The following is a 25,918-nucleotide window of genomic DNA, read 5'->3' as shown; positions in this document are numbered from 1 at the left end:
GTTGCCGCAAAAGAACTATACCCGAAAACCCAGAAGGGTTTCTAATTCTCAACCTACTCTAATATCCATGCTTAACCCATATTATAGCTTGGCTTATGTCAGCCCATAATGTATAATAACCATAAACAATTAACCCTATTTGGCAAAATCTTTGTCTTCTCTGTTTAATTTTGTTCGCCTGCTTTAAATCCATTAACCCTTTAATCATCCATTATGTAGTTTTAGTGGTAAAGCTATTCTATGATTCTTGTCTGTATGTATGAAAGTCTCTTGCTTTGATGTAGCTTTCATGTCCTTATGATGTAGCCTTTACATCATTTCCTTATATTACAAACTTTAAAAATAATTATACGTTGTTTAATAAAAATTATCTATCTGTCCATTAATTTATTCTCAAATTTTTCTAATACTTATTCATCCATCCGATCATCCATCTAAACACCCAATTATCCATCCGTCCATTCATCTATCGATCCAGCTATACAATCATACATTCAACCGGCCATCTATCAATCAACCATCCATTTATCTATTCATAAATCTATCTATTTATCCATTCATAAATCTTTCTATTTATCTATTCATAAATCTATCTATTTATCTATTCATAAATCTATCTATTTATCTATTCATAAATCTATCTATTTATCTATTCATAAATCCATCTACTTATCTATTCATAAATCTATCTATTTATAAATCTATCTATTTATCTATTCATAAATCTATCTATTTATCTATTCATAAATCTTTCACTTTTATCTATTCATAAATCTATCTATTAATCTACCCATCTATCCATCTATATATATAACATTTAATCATCCATATATACTTTTGAATTCATTTAACAATCTTTCTATTCATCTATCAATCAATCTATTTATATCTTCATAAACCATTGAATCATCCAATAAATCTAAACATTGTACTCTATACTGACAAAATTGCAAAATTTCTACAAGATCTGCACCTCAAATCCTGTATCCCTGTTTTGACAGTTGATGCCTGCGGAGTAATTAAGCCTATGACAGAAGAATAATCAATGAAACTTCTTACAATTCAGCAAAATTTAACACATATCTATGCAAAATTTAAATTAGATTTTATTTTTTGTTGCTAAAGGAATAAACTAACTTTTAACACAATTTGTAAGATACCAAAAGATCTCGCTAATCGCTGGACCGATAAGGATCTTTTTTCTGTTTCAGATAATCGCCAAAGGAATTTTTTATCTATTTTGGGGAAGGGTGCATTAACCCATCATAGATTATCCCCCTTCCCCCTAATGTAAAAATATTTTCTAGTTTTTAATTAAAATTTTTCACAGGCAGTTTTTTGTAGTTTTGTTAGAAAATTTTAGAAGAATAATGAATGCCATTTGCATTTATAATTACAATAATTGTCGCTAGTTTAGCAGCTAAGGGGGGTGGGTCGGGGGGATTGGGGGTAGATAAGGTTAGGTTCAGTCCAGGGTTAGAGACAAGATTAATAGCCAAGCTGCTATATAATTTTATATATCCGTATGTCTGTCTCCCCATTTACTGAAAAATATTATTTTCTCGGCTGCTAGTCTTGTGAATTTCATGATTTTTATGCTTCTACTCTATAAAACAATTGTATATTGAAATATGTTCGTATATCTGAAATGGACATATAATGAAATTTCCAGTTCAAATCCTCTAACAAAAGAACATCTACTTCTTAATTTACTTTGCCTGTTTCTCCTTCCAATCATTTTCTCTAATTCTTGCTGTTTATTTTTTAGAATACTTTATTCCTTCCAAACAGAATATGGGTTTAAGACTAACTGTAGTTAAAATGAAATATATATTGTATTTTATACTTTAAATTAGTTTTCTAGTGAATATAATGAAGTGTCCATATTTCTAATCTTTTAAGAACAAGGGTGGGTTCTTAAACTTAGAATTGGGTATAAATTAATAGAACACAGATTTAATTTTCGTGGATTTATTATTCCTGTTTTATTATTAAACCCCTACTTTGAATTTCTAAGAATTTAAAATGCACTTTTTCACTAACAATAAAAAATAGTATTAAAATGGCAACTTTAAACGTCAACGGCTTCTCTAGAACTAACCATTTTTTTCTCTTTTGAGCCGCAAAATTAAGGTGTTAACAATGACTTCTTGCAAAATTTCTTCATCCCCTCTTTTTTTGCTATTGATTTTTTTGTATTAGATGGACGGAGAGATAAGAAGGGGATGTAGAACACGCCCTTTTTGTGTGAAAGGGAAAAGTATACGAGAAAAAAATAATTTTGTATGAGCTAAAAACGTTCATAGAGAAAATGATTTGAAAATAATGGCCACAGTAGTTCTCATGCTTTATTTTTCTGACTTGAATGGCTCAAGCCATACGGGGATCTTACATTCATCAATAAAAGTGCTTTCCCTCAAAGCGCCCAGCAAGCATAGTAAAGCCCCTACTCCACCCCTATTTTTTTTATAATCCCTTACAGGGTTGGATAGTTTTTTATGCTTAACCCTGCGGAGCCACCCTGTACCCAATATAACCTAACCAATTATGGAACACAAACACTCTGGTTTCTGTGCTCGCTAGACAATTTGAGGAAAACCGCAAAAAACTCTTTTACTTTTAAAACATACAATTTATTTTCTAAAACGTTTCCCTGTGCTTTTTGTGATCTATGACTTTTAAATGGGAATTTTACAATTCTAAATAAGATAGAATTTAAATTATAAAATTGTTGCAAAAAATGTTGATGTTAAAAGATACTAAAATTCTCCCAAAAAAGTTTTCTAAATGAATGTTTCTTTGCATAAATCTTTGCTTGTTTTATCCCAAATAAAGTAAAATTTCTTAGACAATACTTAAACCCCAACTCCACTCTTACAGAAGGCTTTTCTATAAAGCAGTTAAAAGAAATTTTAGCTTGTAAATTGAAGCTAGTAAAAGTGGCTGACTCAGATTATGACGTAAAAAATAGAGGCCACTATAATTTTTACCATTGGTCAATTACAGTGTATACTGGCCTCTCATTGGTTAAATTTTTTTACGTCATAATCTGAGTCAGCCACTTTTACTAGCTTCTTGTAAATTATATAATAACAAATAATTTATGTTATATAAAATTAATTGAAATGGTAAGTGTTTTTATAAACTTTTCCTAAGACAATCCCTCATCTTAATAAAAAAAATTGCATGCTATAAAGTTGTTATTGGAAAAATACGATAAAAAAAAGATTTTTTCCCAAATATGAAATATTAAGGTAAATTTACATAATTTGTTTGTAAAAATAGTAAATTTGTTAATCAAATATTTAATCGTTTTGCACGAACAGCTTTGAATTCGCATTATTTATGCTATGCAGCTTTTTTGCCTTGCAGTCATTGAAACGACCAATAGATTGTTCTTTATGACACTTTGTAATAATTGATAAACATAGCTGTTGTATGATTGTTTAGGTGAAATTCAGCTGTTATAGGATGGTTTTAAACAAGTATGAAAACCAACTACAGACAACGCCCATGAAATCTAAATTTCTTGGTCAAACAATGCTTTCTAAGAAACCATTTTTCACGGATATATAAAATTACTCTTTAAAATTATAGATAAAAAAATTCAGCACTTAATTAAATTAGTCTAAAATTCTTTCTTTTCCAAAAATATACCAGCTACTAATATGACAGGCTTAAAGTAATTAATCATGAATTTAAAAATCTTTGTCTATTTTTTTTCTTGTTTGTTTTCTCGAAATCTTTGCCCTATTCAATGTCAAAATTGCAAAAGAACTTATTTTTTAAATGTACTGAAAGTTCTTTAAATATTTAAGTGACTACAAATTTAACTTAATTTCAAATAAAACTATAAATTTGACTATTCTATCATATAAAGTAGTAAGGTTTGAAGTTTGTCCGTTAAGGTCTTCCTAACAATTGAACCGATTTAATTCTTCATTTTAGGAAAGGATGGTTTAAGGTAATCTTTTTAAATTTAAGTCTTCGGAAAATCATAAGCTATTTTTTCTCTAGATGTTTCGGGCGCAGCTTTTAGATTATAATACAAGTAATTGTAAGTATTTGAATGAGTGTCTGTTTGTTTGACTAAAGTAAAGAATCACTGACATTGGAAATTATTCTTTTGGGAAGCCTTTGTCTAGTCCTTCAAACTTTGCCTTATTGATTAACTCCCCTCTCATAAAAAATAATAACATATTTTACATTTCTTTTTTAAACCTTAAAGGGTGGAGGGTGATTTCCCCCAACCCAACTGCCCCTAGAGACCCAAAATGGTGTGGTAATAGCTGCTGACAGAATCCTAAAACTTTATAAAGGACAAACAGATGGACAATTTTAATTAAAGAGTAGCTTTGCTAATAAGGATGGTTTAAATTAATTTGAAGCATGGATTAATTATTCAGCACGTGGGTGCCGTATTAAGTTGCAGTAATTCAGCATATAAAATATAAGAAAATACAAAACAACTTAATTATTTCTAGTTGAAACAATGATGACAATATTAAAGTGGTAAAATTTTTTTTTAGATCTTCATCTTTATCATATAAAAAATACTTACTTTCTAATCATTCCTTAATATAACAGGAATCCTCATGAATTTTTAGATTATTGTGTAAACGTCGTTTTAATAAATGTTCACGAATTTTTAGTTGTGTATGAATTTAATCTTATTGTAAAGTGGAGGATTTTTTTTTACTTTGTTAGGTTTAAAATTATGTATCTTTGTTACAAAAGATTATTTAGTTTTTTTTTGACAAAAATAAACGTAAGGAGGCTTTGTGTGTTAAAGGGAGTGTGAACGTAAAAATTTCTCATCTGATTATCAAATCTTAACATTTACTAAGCACATTTCACTACACTGATCAACCAAAAATGTCCTATTCACAAAAATATCCAGAAATAATGCCTTGATTTTATGGTATTTTGAGAGGGAAAAAGGAAAAAACAGGGAAAATCTGAACGTTTTTGTTTCTTATAATGTTTGTAGGGATATTTAACTTGTCATATATAGTTGAAACAATTTACTTACTGTTAAGGATTTATTTTATGCTATAAAATTGCCAATTCGTTTTTTTATAACGTAGTAATTAGGTAATAAAGACATATTTTAAATTCGTATTATTGCCAAAAAAATACCTCACTGTCTACAAAGGGTTGAATCTCATAGGTTATATAAAATAATAATATCCTTTTTTATTGTATTGAACAATAAATAACCCACTTTGGAGAATTAGTTTACACTTTTATCAGACTGTTTATAAAGAAATATTGCGTCTTTATTATTTACAAATTTGTAATTAAAGGTGGGCGAGAGATGGTCCATTTAAAGTTAATTGGATACTAATAAAAAACCTGTTTCTGGCTTTGTTATTGTATTTGGTTTTCAATAAAAAAAATATTGCTTATTTTATCAATTTCTAAGTAACTATACATTGGATTAAAGCAAGGATTATGTTAAAAGTCATCTTAACTGTTAGGAAAAATCTAGAACTATGTGAAAAAGTTTAATTTTAGCTATAATGGGAGAAAAAAGCAATTTAATGCACATTTTATATAATACGGAAAATTTCTTCCTTTCCCCGTACCTTATAAAAATCGTCGGAAAAAGCCGTTCTTTAAGCAAACAAAAGCGCGTTTTGCTCTATCTGTGAGATATTATGAATGAGGTAATGTTAAGATTTGATATTAAGATGAGAAAAATTTACGTTCACAGTCCCTTTAATAAGAATTTGAACATTTTAAATAAGATGATGAAAACTATTGAAAATAATAATTTATGATAGTTATTGGGCGGAGAAATCCACACACAAAAATGCAACAGCCATTATCGAGTAGGAATTATGTAAATCTCATTTCTTCCATATATTAGCTTCTAATAGGTCCTTGGATGGTTTTAGGCTATTTAATTCATATATATATATTACCCCGTCCCGTTTTAGAAAAATTTGGTTAAAATTTTGGCCCCCAGCCAAAATATGGTTAATTTATGCCAAAAAATGACCCATGCAAAAAAAATTTTCTGTAATGCAAAAATTGCGATGGTACAAGCACTGCAAAGTTTTTAAAATCTGCAAAAAGGCCTGTTTTTAAAGCTCTGTTTTTTTTGCATAAATCAACCATATTTTGGCTGGGGGCCAAAATTTTAACAAAATTTTTCTAAAACGGTACGAGGTAATATAATTATATAAGTTTGGTTTTAGTCTATTTTCTTACTTTCCTTACTCTTTCAAACACAAAGCTCCTAGATACTAGGAGCGCAACTGCTAGTTTTCAATATAAGGTCAAACATATGGAGAGTTAGAAAAAGAATGAAGACGGGGAAAATTAGGTACAAAAAAAAGAAAAAAACATAAATATAGAAACATAGACGATTAAAAAGAGTAAACGTGGTCCTCTGAAGGACAGACATACATTTTAAATTGTTTATTAGCTTCGTTACTAGACAAATTTACTTAAATTGGGACTAATTGTCCATCTGTTATGAAACAAAAATCCATAAATAAAGATTTATTCTTTTATTAGCTTCAGCACAAAGAAATGTTGCTTTAATTGAGATATTAGAGGTTATTGCGAATAAACATTTTAAACTTTTTTTTATTTTAAGATGAAGTCACGTATAGTCATTTATAATAAAAAAGTTTCACCAAAATGATCATTAGATAGGTTAGTTGCGATATAATTAGTTTAGGGTTTTTAAGTGGTTGCAATTCTAATGAAACCAATATAAAAAATATTTAGTTAAATTACTTATCTACACTGCATTGCCTTTTAATTTTAGAAGTCATTGGTCTAATATAAATTGTAAAAATTTTGATTGTAGAATGATAAATCTTTAAACAAGGATGACAACATTCTTACGAATACAAAAATTTTTAAAAAAATCAACGAACGGACAGACAGAGTAAATTTTAGATTTGATGCTTTTCGTTAGATGAAATTTAAAATAGAATTTTATAAGTCAACTGTATATCTTTAATAGCAGCCGAGTAAATCACTAATTCCACATAGAAATCTAACGTCTACTATATAATTAACAACGGTAAGAAATAAAATTAACTTAATGTTGATTTGTAATATGAATTTTTACAAATATTGCATTCGATTATCAAAAAAATAATCCAATAAACAAATGTTATAAAAAAAAGACAGATTGACTGACAGTTGGAAATATAGACTAGCTTCGCTACTAGCAACACTGACAATTCTAAACATATGGCAGGGTGGTCATTAATTAGTAAAATTATTAATTTATCATATTTTTGTGTTTCTGTCAATTTATTTATCCTTCCATCTATATTTTAGTGAACCAATTCATAATTTGACATCTATCTAAATATCCACCTAAAAAAATTATAAATATATGTATAGGTATATTTATCTACATATTTACTTTTTAAAAATATCTTGAATCTATTCAAGTCCATCCATCTATCCAACTATCTATCTGTCTGTTTATGTAATACTCTAATTTATCCATATTGTCATCCATCTGTATTTACCTATTTATATCTATTTTAATTATGAATTTTAAAATCTATCCATCTATCTATCAAACAATTAACCTATCTATGTATGTATCATTTTTAATTCTTTTCATATTAATCTATCCTTTACATAAATTCAATCCAGTCTTCAATTTTCTCCAATCTATCTAAAGTCAATCCAAAATCAATACTTAACAAAACACAAATAAAATCGACTTCTACAACTGAATATTTTAAATGAATCTTCTTGTAAGACTGTAATTTTCAAGTTGACTAATGACAAATAAATGATGAAAATTAATGTTTTTCTTGTTATCCGATAGATTACTTTTAATAGTGTTTATTCAATGTTTCTTAAATACAAAAATAGTCATGGCATTATTCAACTATATTGTTACTTTTATTTTAAAACAAAGTCTTAATATTTATTTATTACATTTACGAGTTTTTTTTCAGGGAAGCTTCATATTAGTTTTTGGAACAATGAAAGAAAATGAAGTAGCGGATTTCGTCGTATTTTCAAAGTAGCTTTTCTCTTACTTCTAGCAGGGAAGCTCAAACCCTGCAAGACAATCAATAACATAGACTTAAATCAGTTTTCGCATCAAAGCTACTTTAAATTAATACAATTAATTGCTGTCTCTACAAGTTATGACCGTTTTTGTTCTTGTTTTGTTTATTAATTAATGCCAGATAATATTAACCCGTTTTATATCTACTTTCGCAAATTTCTTTAATATTAAGATATCAAAAACGGGATGGACCCATTAATTTTTCAAGAAATAATTAGTACTAATACTGGTTATTGGCAGGATTCAGGCTATTTCGTTAAGATTTATGGTCCCTGGAGACTTGGAGCGACGCCACTTTAATTATATCAGAGTATCTATTAACAAATAAAAACGCCGGGAGCATAAATCTAAGGTAAATTGTTACTCAATTACTTTTAACAATCAAATCATTTTATTACTTTACACATTAATATCTTTTCATTTAAGAAGTGGATATAAATCTTACAAGATGAATTGTATAAAGTCTATATTTTATAACAAGGGTAGTTATGTGCATAATTAGCGTAGCAATAACAAGTTTCATAAAAAATAAACTTAGATTTAAATTTGTATTTTATTTTATAACTGGCCAAGAAACTCAAATGGTACTTTTCAAAAAAAATCCTAATTGCTTTAAAGGAAAGAAAATTAGAACTTATCTCAATTATATAAAATGAAATGAATATAATTTGTTTATTATTGATTTTGATTTTGAAAATAAGAGCTTAGTACATACTAATTTAACAATAAGATTTGAAGAAATCGATCAAACGAGCATTTTATCAATAAAAGTGATCATGGCTTACATATTATTAAAAGCCTTAACAGCCTGATATATACGTAAACAATTTAACACATAGGCTATTTTGATGCCATTAATGTTACAGTCCCATATTAATAAAATAACAATATAAACGATTGGTAGGCCCAATTACACGAGTGAAATGATAAAAACTTACATGAAAATTGTTGAGAAAATACCAAAAAGCCAATATTTGTTAAGCTTCTTTTTTTCTCTCTCTATAATTCACTTTATCACTTTGGAATAAAAGGAGCAAAGGAGAAAAGGGGAAGGAAAAGCGTAAAAGCGTACAAAAATGCGTCACATCCACACGTTGGAAAGCGTGTGTTGCACTCAGGGGAACTTCTGAGTCTCAACTGACGCAGTTTTGACGCACAAATCTCCATGCCTAATCTATCTATCTATCCCGGCTGACGCAGAAATGTATCTATCTATTTGATTGGTTGTTGACGCACCTTTAGCGTAAAATGTAAGGCAAGGGAGAAAGATGGGGTATAATATCGAGGCGTTATTTCATTTCAACAGAAAAATGCTCCAAAAAATAAAAATAAAAGGATGGGGAAGGGAAAGGAATATAAGTAATAAGTATACGATGATGAATTTCCTACTATATTAAGAAGTAAGATCTAAAGCCTTATTAAGATAAATACTGACTTCTTTAGGGAAGCTTCTTTTAGATCCAAGATAGTTTTAGGTTATTTCCTTTTAGATTCAAGCGTTGAGATGTATTTAGACTACAGCTTCCTTCTTATCACTTAAAATACAGGTCGCTATATGATAGGGGCGCATCCGCAAGTATAGTAAAATTTGATGGTCCTAAACATTTAAAAAGAAAATTACATTTTATTTTAACAGCAGCCTAGAAAAGCTCCAAAGTGACGTAATAGATGAGGGAATGAACAATTTTAGTCAGAGTAGATGTGTTTTAGTCATGTTGATAGCTATTTATAAAAATTTCCTCAAACAGAGAAACTCTATTCGTTTGTGGTTTTGTGATCAACTGAAAATAGTTGCCGAATGTGTACGCAGTTTCCTGGGTGTTTCCTCATCCTAGCTCAATATTTACTACTAGCTACAAATCTTCAAACTTCCCTTAAACAAATCAAAATTTGAATGTATAAACGATTTATACATTATACATTATAAATTTGAATTTTTTTAATTTTGATTTTTTTTGTTAAGTTTGAAGCTTTTTTTAGCTAGTAGTAAATATTGAGCTAGGATGAGGAAACACTCAGGAAACTGCGTACACATTCGGCAACTATTTTCAGTTCATCGGTTTTGTGATGATAATGTTACGATATAATCTGCCAGTTTAACTACTGGCATACAAAGAAGAACAGAAAGAAAATAAAACAAGATGAAAAAAAAGAGAAAAGGCAGATAATGAGACAAAATAAAAGGCATACTTTACTCATACTCGTGGCTGTGCTCCTAGCATCTAGCGTGCATTGAAATAGAGAAGTATGAGAGTAGAAAATCCCAAAGACTTAAATATAAATAAAAACATCCCAGCGCCTATACAAAGCTTTCCTATAGCAGAGAACTTCATAAACTTGATATAATTGAAATCTGACGATATCCATCAAGTATTGATGAATGGACGAAAGTAAATACCCTAAATATATCGAGTATACTAAAAGGTATCATTATAACCAATTACTTATATGTATATTTCCACAAGGATGGCAGCATCCATTAAAGCAAAGCTCTGAAATCAAACGGTAGAACAAACGAACATGGCCACTTGTAGAGTTTCAAGACTTTAAAAAACAGAATATTAATTCAAAGGTATACTCATCATTGTATATAACCTGTGCAAAACTACTTAATTATAGGATTCTGTTTCAGGGCATAAATATATTTTTAGGAGTTAAATATAGAGATGCTTAGCTTAAACTATTGTACCGGGTTGCCCTAGGAATCATTATGGCAAAAATCAGATTTCAAGTCAATTATTCAATATTAAAAGCTCTGTTATTCAATGATTACTAATCTTCGTTTGCTTTGTAATTTTGGATGTTGTCATCCTTGTTTTTCATTTCAAGAAAATCTCTGCTCTAACATTTTAGTCAATTTTAAAAATGCTTTTAAATAGTTCAATCTCGAATGCATAAAAAATGAAATTATTTCTAATTAAACAAAGTATATCAACATATTTTTAAAAGTTTATCAATATCTAGGGCAAGTCCGTCCGTAACGGATAGTTCATGTTTGAATCGTTCTGTCGGTTTTAAACATTACTTGTAAAGATGATGTACTATTTTGTCAACTAAATCATAATTAGCAGAACGTACATACGTCTATTTTACATAACCCGATAACAATTTATATTTTGATTTCTGGGACGATTAGCATTGCAAAGATATGTACTAAGTAACCTGCATTTTAAGCAATTTTTGCAACATATTAGCAAGGATTCTATGTTTATCTATAATACAAAGTAGAACGATGTTTGTTTATCTGTCTGTCTGTCTGTTTGTTTTTTTCTTTTTAAAACTAAAATTAAAATAGTGAAGTCGAATATCCCCCCAAAAAATCCCTCCCCCAAAGAAAAATTTTTCTTTTAAATCTAAACTACGAAAAATTGGTTTGATCAAACCTCTTGGGGCAAAGCCCCTAGAGTCTAGGGGCGAAGCCGCTAGTATTTTAAATAGTATTATATTCTTTAACATCTAACGCAATATGCTGTTTGTTATTCCTACTGTCTTGAGGTGATCTAAGCTGATATGTTGACTCGTTGAGCTCTCCTTTCGGGAATGTTGACATCCTTGTTCTATTGTGCAGACTTGACCTATAAGGCTATACTGAGTTATATTTATATATATGTTAGTTAGAGCAATAAATAAAAAAGAACAAGAATATCCATCATCTAATATACCTCAATAGATCAAGTATGATGTTTGTCTATGCGTCTGTTTGTATGAATAAGATAATGAAGTTATATAACTTTGTAATTTACAGTCCAATGTCCCCCCCCCCCTCCCTTGATTTAGAAATGGTAGAAATAACACAAACGAACTGTAAAAGTAAACTCTATGGTAGCCTTGCTACTACAAAGGGACTACTCCTGACCTATAGAGCCCATTCTTATGTTTGTCTGTCTGTATGTCAGTCAGTCTGTCTGTCCATCTGGTTTAATTTTGCACAAAGAAAGCATCATTGTTACCCTTTTTAAACCATTTACCGCACATTTTTTTGTCTAGTTGTTGGACGTTTTTAAAAAACAGCAATTAAATTTATTTTTAGCTTTTTTAGTAGCAGCAAGGACAGGCACTACAGGTATACAAAGTTGGAGTGTCAGTCTTTTTTTAGAATGGCTTCGAAACCGATTAATATGCGTTAGATTAGAACCGGTTCTCAGCCATACTGAAAACTCATGTATACCATGGTATAACAGACTATTTTCCACGATTATTAAGATAAAAATATTAAACCTAATACCAGTTTTAATCTTATAATCATTCATTTTAATATCCGCAGAAAGCTGTCTATAATACGATGAGATAAATAACTATTATCAATTTATCTGTTGTTTGATGCATGTCTTTCTATAGTCGGCACATATCTGTTATTCTTTTAAAGTCGTGAATATCAAGAAGAGAGGGGATATTAGTTGTAAATTACTCCATTACCCAAAGATATATAACTACGTTATCTAATTCGTTGGATCAAAACTTTTGGTAACCTCTATTAAATTTAAATTGATTGGTTCTAAACTAGTATTGTCCTAACTTTTTAACAATAATTTTAATCTTCAGAAGTCAAATTAATAGTAATCATCATTATCTGGGACGTATGCAAATTTATTGCCCATTGTCTTACCTAAATATCCGTGATTAAATGTACATTATTTTTCAAAATTAATGGCTTTCAGTGATTCTACTTCTATACTAATTGAAGGAAATAGTTTTTTTTAAAGGAAAAAAATTATCTTTCATGCTATTAAGCCAATTTTTACCTAAAAGTAAGAACATTTATTGCTTGAGAAAAATGAGGCAAATTTGACCACTTGTAAAAATGTTTTTTTGGTTCATACAAAAAAAAATTTCGACTATTTTATACTAGCGGCTTCTTCATTAGAAGCCTCCAGTGGCACTTGAGGGTGGTGGGTTTGAATTAAACAACCCAATTTTTGAGGATTGGTAATTTTTTTGTTTCTCTTGGGAGGGTGGTGGTACCTTGCCCAAAAATAGTTATAAACCTTCCCAGGACCTATGAGAAGCTACCCTGTAAAGGAGAACTATATTTTTTCAACGGTTAGCGAGATCCTTCGGAACACACACAGAGATCCTTTGTTATAAAGATTTTAAATATTTCAGAACAATGTTCTAATATCTAAAATGTGAAAGAATCGTTAGTTTTTATTAGTCCTTACTAAATAATAAAACTAAACAGATTTTCTTTTTTGTTGCACTTTTGTTGTTATTTTGAAAACAAAAAGAAATTAAAATGCCATAGAAATAATGATGTCAAATGTCATAGATACTGTAAAATAAAGATATTTAAGGACTGAGACGATAGATGATAAATTGATGTAGAACCCTAATAGGATAAAAAAAATGGTTGAAAATTTAGACACTTTTAGATCTAAAACAACCAATCCAAATTCAATAAAAGAGTCTAAAGTTTTATGCTAATGAATAAGAAGATTATTTAACCAGTGTAATTTACAGTTCAATATTTCCTCCCTTCCTGGAAAAAAAAAGATTTTTAACCGGCGAGAGATAGAAAAAAAATATGTTCTTTTAAAACGATTAGTTTGCTTTTTAAGGTTGACCCATTGATCTAACTAAGTAAAATAAAATGTCTTTACGTCCGTATTTTCACTGGCGCGGTAAATATTTAAAATATAAACAAGGATGACAACATCCATAAGTAGCGAAGCTCCAAAAATATGGATAGGCATCTGGAAAAATGATATATAAAGTCAAAAAATGAAATAAAACAAATCATGAAACCTTTTAAAAATGTATAATGGTCTTTTAAAGCATTAACCCCTTACAGTCGGGCCCCTTGCCGCACCTTAATCAGTCGGGGGGGGGGGGGGGGGCGTTCAACGCCCCCCCTATTATCTCAGTTCCTATTAGAGCTAGAGGGCTAAAAAATTTTGTGCAAGTCCCCTGTGTTATGATGAATTTCCGACCTTAAGTAAGTCAAGGTCAATTTTCGCTTCCTTCACCCTTTTATTTAACAACCTTTGTTTTTAGGTCCTTTTTTACTTAAAAATTTCAAACGGCTGTAATTTTTTTATTTTTGAAGCTAGAATAAAATTTTTTTTGCAGAAAATGTTTATTTTTGTGTAAATTTTATATTTGAAATATCAAAATATAATTTCAGCTGCCGCAGCTGTACTTTGCAGCTGCCAGCCGCCGCAGTCAGCGGTCGGCGGGAAAACGGCGGCGGATCTTAATGAAATTTTAATACATTATGTAGACATGTAAGATAAGCTTAAGTTTAAAATTTGAAGTCTCTAAGTCAAAAATTGCGTCCACAGGAGCCTTTTAAAGATTTCTGGAGACCTGGAGGATCAGGACCTGCAGGATGATACCTGGAACCTAAAATTGACTTTAACACCTGTATTTAATATGAGGATGTACTACTAGAGGATATTTTAGTATTTTGGTAAGATAAAATGCTTTGTTTAAGTCAAAAAAAATATTTTTGCTCTTTACCTGAATGACCCTGCCAGGTTTGCTGGCATCCTGTGCCCGCCAGGATGGAGATATTCAAAAAAAATTCAACTCTTGGTTATGTCTCATACCCACACTTAAAAAGTCAAGCAGTTTGGGCTCTTTATCTTTCACACACAGAAAATGAGATAGAAAAAACCGGATGGGGGGGCGTTCAACGCCCCCCCCCCCCCGACCGTTAAGGGTTAAGCTAATAAGAAAATCGTTAAGCTAACGTGAAAATCTAGGAATCGATCTACCACTCCTACCAATAGCAAGTCTTTATAAAACTTAAAAATCTAGGATCGAATTGACCTATCACCCCAATTAACAGACAGATGGACAAAACAATATATAGATTAGATGAGCATATGTCCTAGGAATATTCACTAAAATTTTAGCTGTCTATATCTAATAGGAGCCGAAAAAAATACGTTTACCCCATGGCGTTGCGGACTGACTGACTGACGGACGGACAGACAGACAGACAGACAAAGTGAAATATAGATATAGCTTCGCTACTAAAAAAAATATGTAATGTCAATTAAACCAAATTTATACAAATGAAAAATATTATTTAAAATAAAACTATTACAATATAATTCTGACAATAAAAATTTGAAAAATACAAAATGTAATGTAATTTAATATTAATAAACCTCCGTTTTCGAAACTACTATGCAAGGTTATTGTGTTGTCGGTTGGTTGTACCCATCAAAATTTCAATTTGGCCATATTTAGCTTCACTAGCTTCTAAGTAACTCTCAGCCACAGCCACAACTTTACATTAATCCGCATCCGCGCGTTTAATGATGCTGCTGAAGGGACTAATTTTATGGATGGCTCTGCAGCCGCGCATGAGCCTCAAATTTAAACCCGATTGTGTGCAAAAATTAAAATTTTGAAAAAATGGAATGTCTGTTTAAGAATTGGTTTAGACATCCAGCTGAATTTTTAAGTTATAATATGACGATTTCACTGAGGCTAACACGTGCGGCTATCGTGGGGCTGCTTGCTGAGCCATGTTTTTATGTGACATACTGGGTGTAATATGTTTCAAGACACAAAAAAAAATTTGCTTTGTGCATCTTTATTATGTATTAAGACATTTTAATGATGCTAATAAAAACAGCATGGGAGACCAGTTACGTGCACGCCGTCCATCCTGCACCGTGCATCAATGATCCTAGGAGCTACACCAGAAGAGTCCTACTGTGCTGGAAAGGTCCTAGGGTAGATGCCAGACTGAATTCTGGTCACTTCCCCCAGTTCAGGGGGTTTGGGTGGGGCTAACAATCCTTCCCTAGAAAAAACCTGCTCACGTTCAATCTGCACAAAGTAAAGACCAATTTAACTTTGGGCTTGGGAACGAAGTAGAGGTTGGAAACAACAATATGATGTTTGGCTGGGAAACCGCTAAAGGACCAGTCAGGCGGATGATTCTGAATTCCCGCAGACCAGCAAAAATTTGCACCTGGAATGTTCGGACAATGTTTCAGTCAGGCCAGACAGAAAACATTTGCCGAGAAATGCTTAAAGCCAAGGTTGATATCCTGGCTATCACCGAATCAAGGTGGACAAATAATGGAGAGTTTAAACATATTCATTCTGGCTTGAAAATACTTTACTCAGGCCATATGAATGAGGATCTAGGACATAACCAAGGGGTGGCTCTTATGCTGACCAAGCAAGCAGAGCAGGCCATGATCAGTTGGCAACCCCATGGTCCAAGAATCATGGAGGCTTACTTCAAATCCTCAGATAAAAACATCAATCTGAGAATAATAGTAGCATATGCTCCTACAGAACAAGCAGATACAGAGGTCAAAAACGAATTTTATGACCAGCTTGACTCTGTATTTAAAAATGGTCATAAAGAAAAGGACCTGACCATGCTCCTAGGTGATTTCAATGCTCAAGTGGGGAGTAATAATGAGAATTTAGAAGAAGTCATGGGCAGATATGGCCTAGGCCTAAGTAATGGCAAGGAAAATGACAATGGTGATAGACTTGTAAGTTTTTGTACTGAAAACAAACTTGTCATTGGTGGAACCATCTTTAAACACAAGAAGATTCATACTGCCACCTGGAGATCACCAGATCAAAGAACCTTTAATCAGATAGATCACATCTGTATATCTAGACGTTTTAAAGGTTCTCTCCTTGATGTCAGGGTTGAAAGAGGACCTGATGTTAATTCAGACCATTATCTTCTATCTTCTAAAGTTCGGCTTAGATTTAAAAAGCAGGACACAAAGCCTAACCCCAGGAAAAAGTATAATTTAACAACCCTTCAAAACTCTGAAAAGCTACAAGAGTTTAAGCTCACTCTAAAGAACAGATTTGAGTTGTTGACTCTTCAAGAGGATGATGGAGTTGAAGATATTTAACAAGGTATCAAAAAAGTTTATAATGATACTAGCCAAGAAAAATTAGGTTTTAAAAAGGCTAACCAAAAGCCGTGGATCACTCAAAGATCCATTGATCTCATGGATCAAAGAAGAGAGGTAAGACAAAAGACACTCTCCAGAAACTCTCCAGAAGATAAAGACCTGTATAAGATGCTCAGCAGGGAAATCCAAAGAAGTGTCAGATTTGACAAAAAAGAACACTTGGAAAACCTTGCTATGCAAGCAGAAAATGCTGCTAATCAAAATAGAATGAAAGATGTCTATGAGATTACTAAGAGCATTGCAGGTAAAGTACACAAATCAGGATCACACATCAGGGACAAGGATGGTTCACTCCTTAAAACTGATGAAGATATTCTAAATAGATGGGCAGAGCACTTCACTGAACTGCTAAATCTTCCAGTTCCAGAGGAAGAAACTGAGATTCCACCCTCAGATGCACTTGACATTGACTGTCGAGCGCCAAATCTATTGGAAATCAAGGAGGCCATTAAAAGTTTGAAAAATAACAAGGCCGCTGGACCTGATAACATCCCAGCTGAGGTCATAAAAGCAGACCTAGATACATCTGCTGAGGCATTCCTTCCTCTGATCACAAAGATATGGAATGATGAGTTATGCCCAGAGGACTGGAAGAATGGACATATCTCAATACTAGCCAAAAAAGGAGACTTGACCCAATGTGGAAACTACAGAGGGATAATGCTCCTTTCAGTACCTGGCCGTATCCTTAGTAAGATTCTTCTTAATAGAATAAAGAAGAAGGTTAATGAAAAGCTAAGACCTAATCAGGCTGGATTTAGACCAAACCGTTCCACTATTGATCAGATAACCTCTCTAAGAATCATCATAGAGCAATCCAAGGAATGGAACTCTGAGCTTTTTGTAAACTTCATTGACTACAAAAAAGCATTTGATTCTTTAGACAGAAGATCTCTCTGGAAAATCTGCCGACACTATGGCATTCCAGAAAAGATAATCAATATCATTAAAGCTATCTATCATAAAGGAGGTGGAAATGTAATGTATAAAGGTAAACTATCAACCTTTTTTGAGATTGTAACAGGCGTCAGACAAGGATGCCTTCTTTCTCCCTTCCTTTTCCTCCTTGCCATTGACTGGATCATGAAGAACTGTGAAAGTAATGATGGCATTCGTTGGGAGCTATTTGGCAATCCCAAATATTTAGGCGATCTGGACTTTGCTGATGATATCGCTTTGTTAACAAGCAATAGAAGTCAAATGCAAAGAAGGACTAACAGGATAGCTGAAACTTCCAAGAAAGTTGGACTAGAAATAAATGTTCCTAAAACCAAAATACTCAGATTAAATGCAAATTCCCAAGAACCAATTACTATTGGAGACCAAATTCTTGAGGATGTAGATTGCTTTGAGTATCTTGGAAGTAAAATTGATGAAGCTGGAGGCACTTTAACAGATGTTAAAGCTAGAATTAACAAATCTAGGACAGCCTTTGCCAGCCTGAACAAAATTTGGAATTCCAACAACATCTCCATAAAGACCAAGTTAAGACTGTTCAAGTCAAATGTTCTCTCTGTTTTGCTGTATGGGGCTGAAACTTGGTTCCTAAACACAGCAGTGGTCTCCAAGCTACAGACATATGTCAATAAATGTCTAAGGAGAATCCACAAGATCTTTTGGCCAAATAAGATCACAAATGCTGAGCTTCTAGAGCGCAGTGATATGTCAGACATTAAACTGACAATAAAACAGAGAAAATGGAGATGGCTGGGGCACACTCTAAGGAAAGGGCATGATGATATAACCAATCAAGCCTTGACTTGGAACCCCCACGTAGGAAAGAGGAAACCAGGTAGACCAAAAACAACCTGGAGGAGGGAACTCTTAAGTGAACTGAAAGAAAAGAAAATTCCATCTTTCAGCAATGCCTCAAAACGTGCCCAAAAAAAGGAAGATTGGAGAACCATTGTGCATGGCCTACGTTCTGCCGAGAACTAAAAGGCAATGATGATGATGAATAAAAACAAATCTAGTTATTTAAATACTATCTAGAATATATTTTTAAGAATAATAATACTTTAATAAATATTTTTTTTAAAAATGAATATTACCAAAAATATATTAAATATGTTTCTGTAGAATCTAGAAATATGGTTAAGAAAACATTTCTCATTATGATATTTTTTACTTTGTAAAGCATTTGTTGTTAATATTTAGATAGATATCTTTTTAAATTATAACAATAGATTGTTTAAACCTTCCCTGGAGGTTTTAATTAGGTGTATCTATCTAACTTAGAACCGACTAGTATACAAAAGAAATGGCGTTGCTACAAAAGACCAACTCTACAAAAGACCAACGCCTACAAAAGACCAACTAGTCGGTTCTACAAAAGACCAACGCCTACAAAAGACCAACCCTACAAAAGGCCAACGCCTACAAAAGACCAACGACTACAAAAAATCGTAGAGCTGGAAGGTCTATAGCTGCAACTGGTGTAGCATCATATTTGGGCGTTGCTACAAAAGACCAACTCTACAAAAGACCAACGCCTACAAAAGACCAACTAGTCGGTTCTACAAAAGACCAACGCCTACAAAAGACCAACCCTACAAAAGACCAACGCCTACAAAAAATCGTAGAGCTGGAAGGTCTATAGCTGCAACTGGTGTAGCATCATATTTGTATTTATCAAATTAATAAATATAATGAATATAATGTATGCTTTAAATAGATTTTAAGCGACACAATTACAAGAAAAAAATTTTAATTATTTTTTTGTATCAATGTAATCAAATAATGGCTTGAAAATCTTCTAAATTTTAAAGAAAAAATCTTCCAATTTTAATGATATCCAATATGGCGATTAAAACACAAGGACAAAATTCAAAACCGAAATTTCTTTCTTGAATAACTTTGTCCACAGGCTGAATTTTAAAATTCCGTCCGACAGTTTTTCCAAAGTCTGTGTTTGCTACGTAACGGAATAGTTTCGAACCCGATACAACCTTGCTTTTAAAAAATTGACCCTTTGTAGTTGTTGGTCTTATGTAGGTGTTGGTCTTTTGTAGGCGTTGGTCTTTTGTAGGCGTTGGTCTTTTGTAGGCGTTGGTATTTTGTAGGCGTTGGCCTTTTGTAGAGTTGGTCTTGTGTAGGCGTTGGTCTTTTGTAGAGTTGGTCTTTAGTAGGCGTTGGTCTTTTGTAGAGTTGGTCTTTTGTAGCAACGCCCATATTTGTATTTATCAAATTAATAAATATAATGAATATAATGTATGCTTTAAATAGATTTTAAGCGACACAATTACAAGAAAAAAATTGTAATTATTTTTTTGTATCAATGTAATCAAATAATGGCTTGAAAATCTTCTAAATTTTTAAGAAAAAATCTTCCAATTTTAATGATATCCAATATGGCGATTAAAACACAAGGACAAAATTCAAAACCGAAATTTCTTTCTTGAATAACTTTGTCCACAGGCTGAATTTTAAAATTCCGTCCGACAGTTTGTCCAAAGTCTGTGTTTGCTACGTAACGGAATAGTTTCGAACCCGATACAACCTTGCTTTTAAAAAATTGACCCTTTTGTAGTTGTTGGTCTTATGTAGGTGTTGGTCTTTTGTAGGCGTTGGTCTTTTGTAGGCGTTGGTCTTTTGTAGGCGTTGGTCTTTTGTAGAGTTGGTCTTTTGTAGGCGTTGGTCTTTTGTAGAGTTGGTCTTTTGTAGGCGTTGGTCTTTTGTAGAGTTGGTCTTTTGTAGCAACGCCAAAGAAATTGCCGTGGTTGTTGTAGCCTTCTCAAAAACTTGATCACCTCTGTTAGCTCTCCTGAACCTTAACTAAGCTTAACTCTTACAGATCGGGCCCCAATTCCCACCTCAATAGTTCGGGGGGGGGGGGTCATATTGACCCCCCCTCTATCTCGGCTCCTGTTACAGATAAAGACGTAAAAATTTTTTCTGGTGGTTCATGTGTATTTTTAGAGAAAATTACTTTTTCTAGTCATAGCGGCCAGACCGCTCCTTAGCCGCTTTTTAGCGGCCAGCCGCTAAATATTAAAACAGCTGTAGAGCGGCCAATTTTGCAGCTAGGATGACCAAATTTTAGGACGAACTTTTATTTTTTATAACAAAAAAATTACTTTTTCTGATCATCGCTGAAAAACGGCAAATAACGGAAACCGCCATTTTCGGCGGTTACGGTGGTAAAACGGCGGTTGGCGGCGCCAATTAATATTTTATCTGTTTATTGTTGCTCAAGGATTTACCAAAAAAAATTATAGGTCTCTAGCTGTAATAGAAGCCATGATATTTATGATATAGCCGGACAAAAATCGGTCATAAAGTCGGCCAGGGAGCGGTCAAACGGTCATAACACTACTTTTCTCAGAAGGTCATTGATATCTAAGTAATCACCAAAAAAATTTTAGGTTTCTACCTTATACACAAAAGTCATAATGTAGAAATTAAGATTTATTTCAAAATTTTTTTAAAATTTGGTGCCACCTAACCGACTTTGACCGGACGCCACGACCGACACAGACCAGATATCCTTATAAGATCAACTCTTGCCGACGTATAATTACTAAACTTAAAAAGTCATGAAGTCACAATTCTCTATCTTACCTACAAAAAAAAATGACATTGAAAAAACTAGAGGGGGGGGGTCAATATGACCCCCCCCCCCCCCGATCTGTAAGGGTTAAAGTAATTTTGTCCAAAAATTTTGGATGTTGTCTACAGAGGTGGATACTTAAAACTTTGTCGACAACTTGAAGTCTTGATAGGTTTCGTGATTATATATGTTATGGGAAAAAAATCATTCTTCGAAGACAACACTTCAACAGGCGGGTTGAAGACAGAGGTGGATACTTAAAACATTGTCGACGTCTTGAAGTCTTCAAGTATTTTGGCAAAAAGTAATTCTTAAAAACTTTGTCTTGAAGAGTTACTCTTTGAAGACAAGTCTTCAAGTGGGTAGTTGAAGAATTCTTCGAAGTGTTCTGAATTTACATCGAACAGTGTGTGTATGTTCGCCTGCAAAATAGGCACTTTCCTTTAGTAGGGGGTCATAGAGTGACAAACAAGTATTTTTACTAATTTTTTATTTAAATATTTATTTAATATTTCCACGGATAGTAAAATTAAATATCATAAGTTTATTATCAATAGCTATTTTCTGAGGGACCGAAGCTTTATTTTATTATTCATTGAAAATTGTTTGTTATACAATACAATATCCAATTATAAATGGTTTTATGCTATTTTCTATCCTTCAAATATAGAGTTCCTAAATGCTAGGTGCGAAATCGCTTGTGATTTTCATTTTGAAAAAATGTAAAAAAAACTTAAGAAAAAAAGTTGTTAACTCTTATTAATGACAGGATATTAGGTGGGAAAGCAGGAGGATTTTTTAACGCAAAATTACGCGAAACTACACAAAACTTGACGTGTCTTCAAACGTGTCTTGAGCTGTTTTTAAGAAGAGGTAAAAATCTAACCTCGAGTCGAGGAAGACTGAGTCGTCGAACGTGTCTTCAAGTGTTTTTGATGTTTTTAAGTATCCACCTCAGGGCTTAAAGTGTGTTTATGTTACATGGAAGAGTGTGTGTAAGTGTAAGTTCAGGATAGCAAACAAGTAATTTTAGATGTTTTTTTTTTTAATATCTGTCGTCCACTTAAAAGGCGTATTACAAAAATTACTTCACTTGATATAAAATAAATTTAATTGCCTACATGAAAGTAATTTAGAGTCACCTTAATAAAACAACTCCTTTCCATCCTAAGTGCCTGTCAAAACCTCGGGAATGGCAAAAATCGTTCAAAACTAGCACCGTTAATGGGTTAATTACATGGCTACTTTATGCTATTTCAGGATATTTCCGCTGATTGTAAAATTAAAAGGTATACTTTTATTATAAGTTGTTGTTTCCAAGGGAACAAAACTTTATTTTATTATCCGCTGAAATTTTTTTAATTAATACATATTGATACATATTTAATTTCTCAGATTTTCTTTTTAAAATAAATTTTTAAAAAATTGGAAAGAAAGTTGTTAACTCATGTTTAAAACAAGAGGGGAGGAGGGAGGGGTTATTTAAATGCAAAAATACGCAAATAATGATAAATTATACTAAATCACTAAACCTATTTAAAGACACTTCAATAGGTCTTCAAGTGCTTTTAAGAAGAGGTAAAAATCTAACCTCGAGTCGTCGAAGACTAAGTTGTCGAACCACAATGATTTCAAAGGTGCTTTGACTTTTGTGTCAGAACCTAAATTGGGACATAGTGCATTTTATTACCCTAGGTTAGGTAACTTCATTTCACTTTTCAATAAAATCTAAAATGCAGCGGTTTTTGAGAAAATTAGATTTGAAAATTTCAAGTTAAATTTTCATCCCCTAGGAGTTATCGAATAATCATGACAAGAAAAGCAAAGATTATTAATTTAAAATTTTGAACAACTTTGCTTTTATAAAGTCTTTCATAAAACCTCTCTATATATGATTTATTTAAGGCTGAATTTCCGTGACCTTAGCAAAGCAGCTGATAAAAATGGCCATTAATTAACTCCCTTCAGGAGTGGTTTTATGAAGAACTTTATAAAAGCAAAGTTGTTCAAAATTTTAAATAAATAATCTTTGCTTTTCTTGTCATGATTATGCGATAACTCCTAGGGGATGAAAATTTGACTTAAAATTTTCAAATCTAATTTTCTCAAAAACCGCTGCATTTTAAATTTTATTGAAAAGTGAAATGAAGTTACCTAACATAGGTTAATGAAATGCACTATGTCCCAATTTAGGTTCTGACACAAAAGTCAAAGCACCTTCGAAATCATTGTGGAACGTGTCTTCAAGTTTTTTTAATGTGTTTAAGTATCCACCTCAGGTGGTTGATGTGAAATTACCAATTATGCGTTTTAAATATTTAAGACATATGAGAAACTTACTAATACTCATTGTAAAAAAAATGAATTTAACTGTTACCCATAGTATTATAAAAAGTTTCCTGATTCGTTGGCTCAAAACCGTTGCAATATTTAATGAAAACGGTATCAAAACAGTGTCTAAATATCTCCAGCATTAGTTTAATGTACTGTGGGGGTAATATGTTGTTCAAAATTGTAATTTAAATTTTTCAAAAATCAAGCTAAAGTTTCATAGTATATTAAAACAGACACCAGATATACAATTTTAGAGGCTGCGATTAAAATAAACAAGAAAATAATGCTCTTATACTCTCTGGTATATGCATCGTATATAGTATAAAAACAATATTACCCTAGGATAAATTTGATAGTTGTACCTCATTGTTTCAATAGAATGGTTCTATATAAAAAGTGAAGCTTTACCCCATCTTCTTGTAACATCGCCCTAAAAGGGCGGGTATTAAAGCTCTTTTAATTTTTGCTTTAAAAGTTGAAATAATAAATAGGTAGGATAAGAATTAATTTTAATTTCCAATAAAATTGTTGATCAATCTGTCTAGCTATTTACAAGATCTTGCAAGACAAAGATAGATAAATACATACACCTAACTACTTTATCATGAAGTATATTCATAATTTAAGAATTATTGAATTAAGACCTACTATAGTTATTATTATTTTATATTGGATTCCATACACCAGCAAAAAAGTCAAATAATTATATTCTGTGATGTGGATTGTGGATCCTTTTAATGCCACATAAAGATTTAAAACGCACAGTGTATTCTTTAGAGCTTAGGATCCCTAACACTGTCTGTCTGTACACAATTAACGCTTTTTAAACTATTGGAGTACATTAGAGTATAGAGACAAAGTGTGTTAATTAATTCTAGCACAATTATCTTAGTCCTTTATTCCTGGGTTATTTAATACCTTTTTTAAAAATACCCAAATTCACCCCTTTTATCGTAACCAGAGGTGAGTTTTACTTAAATAAAATGCCATGAATATTACAAAGTTATTAAATGAAGAGTTTAGACACTGAATTTGTACAAACCAATCAAGATTTAATGAAGGTATTAAAGTTTTTAGCTAACAAATGAGATATTGTTTTGGTAAACTTTCGGTATGATTTTCAGTCCAATGGTCCCTCCCAGATGAAGAATGTGATTCCAAAGCCAATAAAACATACAAGGCAGAGAGAGATGGGGACTATGGGCTATTTATTACACTAGTCCCCAAAGTTTTATAATAGCGTTTGGCTTAACAACTTTGGGGACTTCAGTGAACTCTTATTAGTTGGATCATTTAGTTGAGTGTCTAAACGTTTCCGCCATTAATTGTAATCTACAGAAGGGGTAAATTTATGTAACATCATTGGGGATATACATCAATTTATTGGCAATTGTCTTATCCCTCTAGATCCCTGCATATAAGGTATATTTGACATTGGAATAGTACAATTTTGTGACATAAAATAAACTAGCTAGAAAATTTTAATTAACAGAAGTAAATTTTAATCCTTAGACAAATACGTAAGCAATCATCTTATTTAAATGTACGTGAGATCTACTCTAATATTGTAATAGAATAAAATCAAAATATACTTATTAGCTTCATACCAAAGGCGTGCAGAAGGGGTTTTCATAACCCCCCCCCCTCCCCCCACGTCGGCAAAATTAAGGGTGGTTTTCACCCCTACACCACTCTTAAAATCTCTCTGATACACCCCCAAATACTTCCTCATGGATATTAAGTTTAGTATTATTCATACGCTTAATGAAACCTCAACTGCAATGAATATCAATATATAGTTGCGATTTTCTGACTTTGGTAGTTTCCGGTAGACATGATGTGTAAAAAAAAAGCTTTATATTTGTTTGGACTTATGAAATGGCATTTTGCTTATTTAGATCTGACTTTCTATAAGTCTTCATGTTCGTTTGTCCTATTTCCTGATTTTAAAGAATGTAGTCATCCGTTTTACTATTATGCTTTCTAGTTGTGATGCTGGGTTTAATTATTCCTATATATAAATAGAAGAATCTCTGTCTGTTTATCTGTGTGTACCAAAGGATCTCGCTA

At 32.0% G+C, this 25,918-nt stretch overlaps 1 protein-coding gene across 4 annotated transcripts in view; it reads right to left on the bottom strand.

Annotated features, from left to right (window-relative positions):
- Positions 1-9,186, bottom strand: part of LOC145334301 (uncharacterized) — a 45,857-nt gene extending 36,671 nt beyond the window's left edge. For 3 of the 4 annotated variants that reach the window (XM_080179700.1, XM_080179702.1, XM_080179701.1), the window contains exon 1: positions 8,998-9,137. The gene's annotated coding sequence lies outside the window, so the exon portion shown is untranslated. Of the gene's footprint in view, positions 1-8,997 lie in introns of all 4 variants that reach the window. The other variant, XM_080179703.1, reaches the window with a different exon arrangement.
- Between the last annotated feature and the right edge of the window lie 16,732 nt (positions 9,187-25,918).

This window comes from Acartia tonsa, chromosome 12 (assembly GCF_053477335.1).
Source record: "Acartia tonsa isolate MP-2025a chromosome 12, ASM5347733v1, whole genome shotgun sequence".
NCBI lineage: Eukaryota > Metazoa > Arthropoda > Copepoda > Calanoida > Acartiidae > Acartia > Acartia tonsa.
Note: the sequence above shows the minus strand (reverse complement) of the source record. Positions and strands in the feature narration are given on the sequence as shown.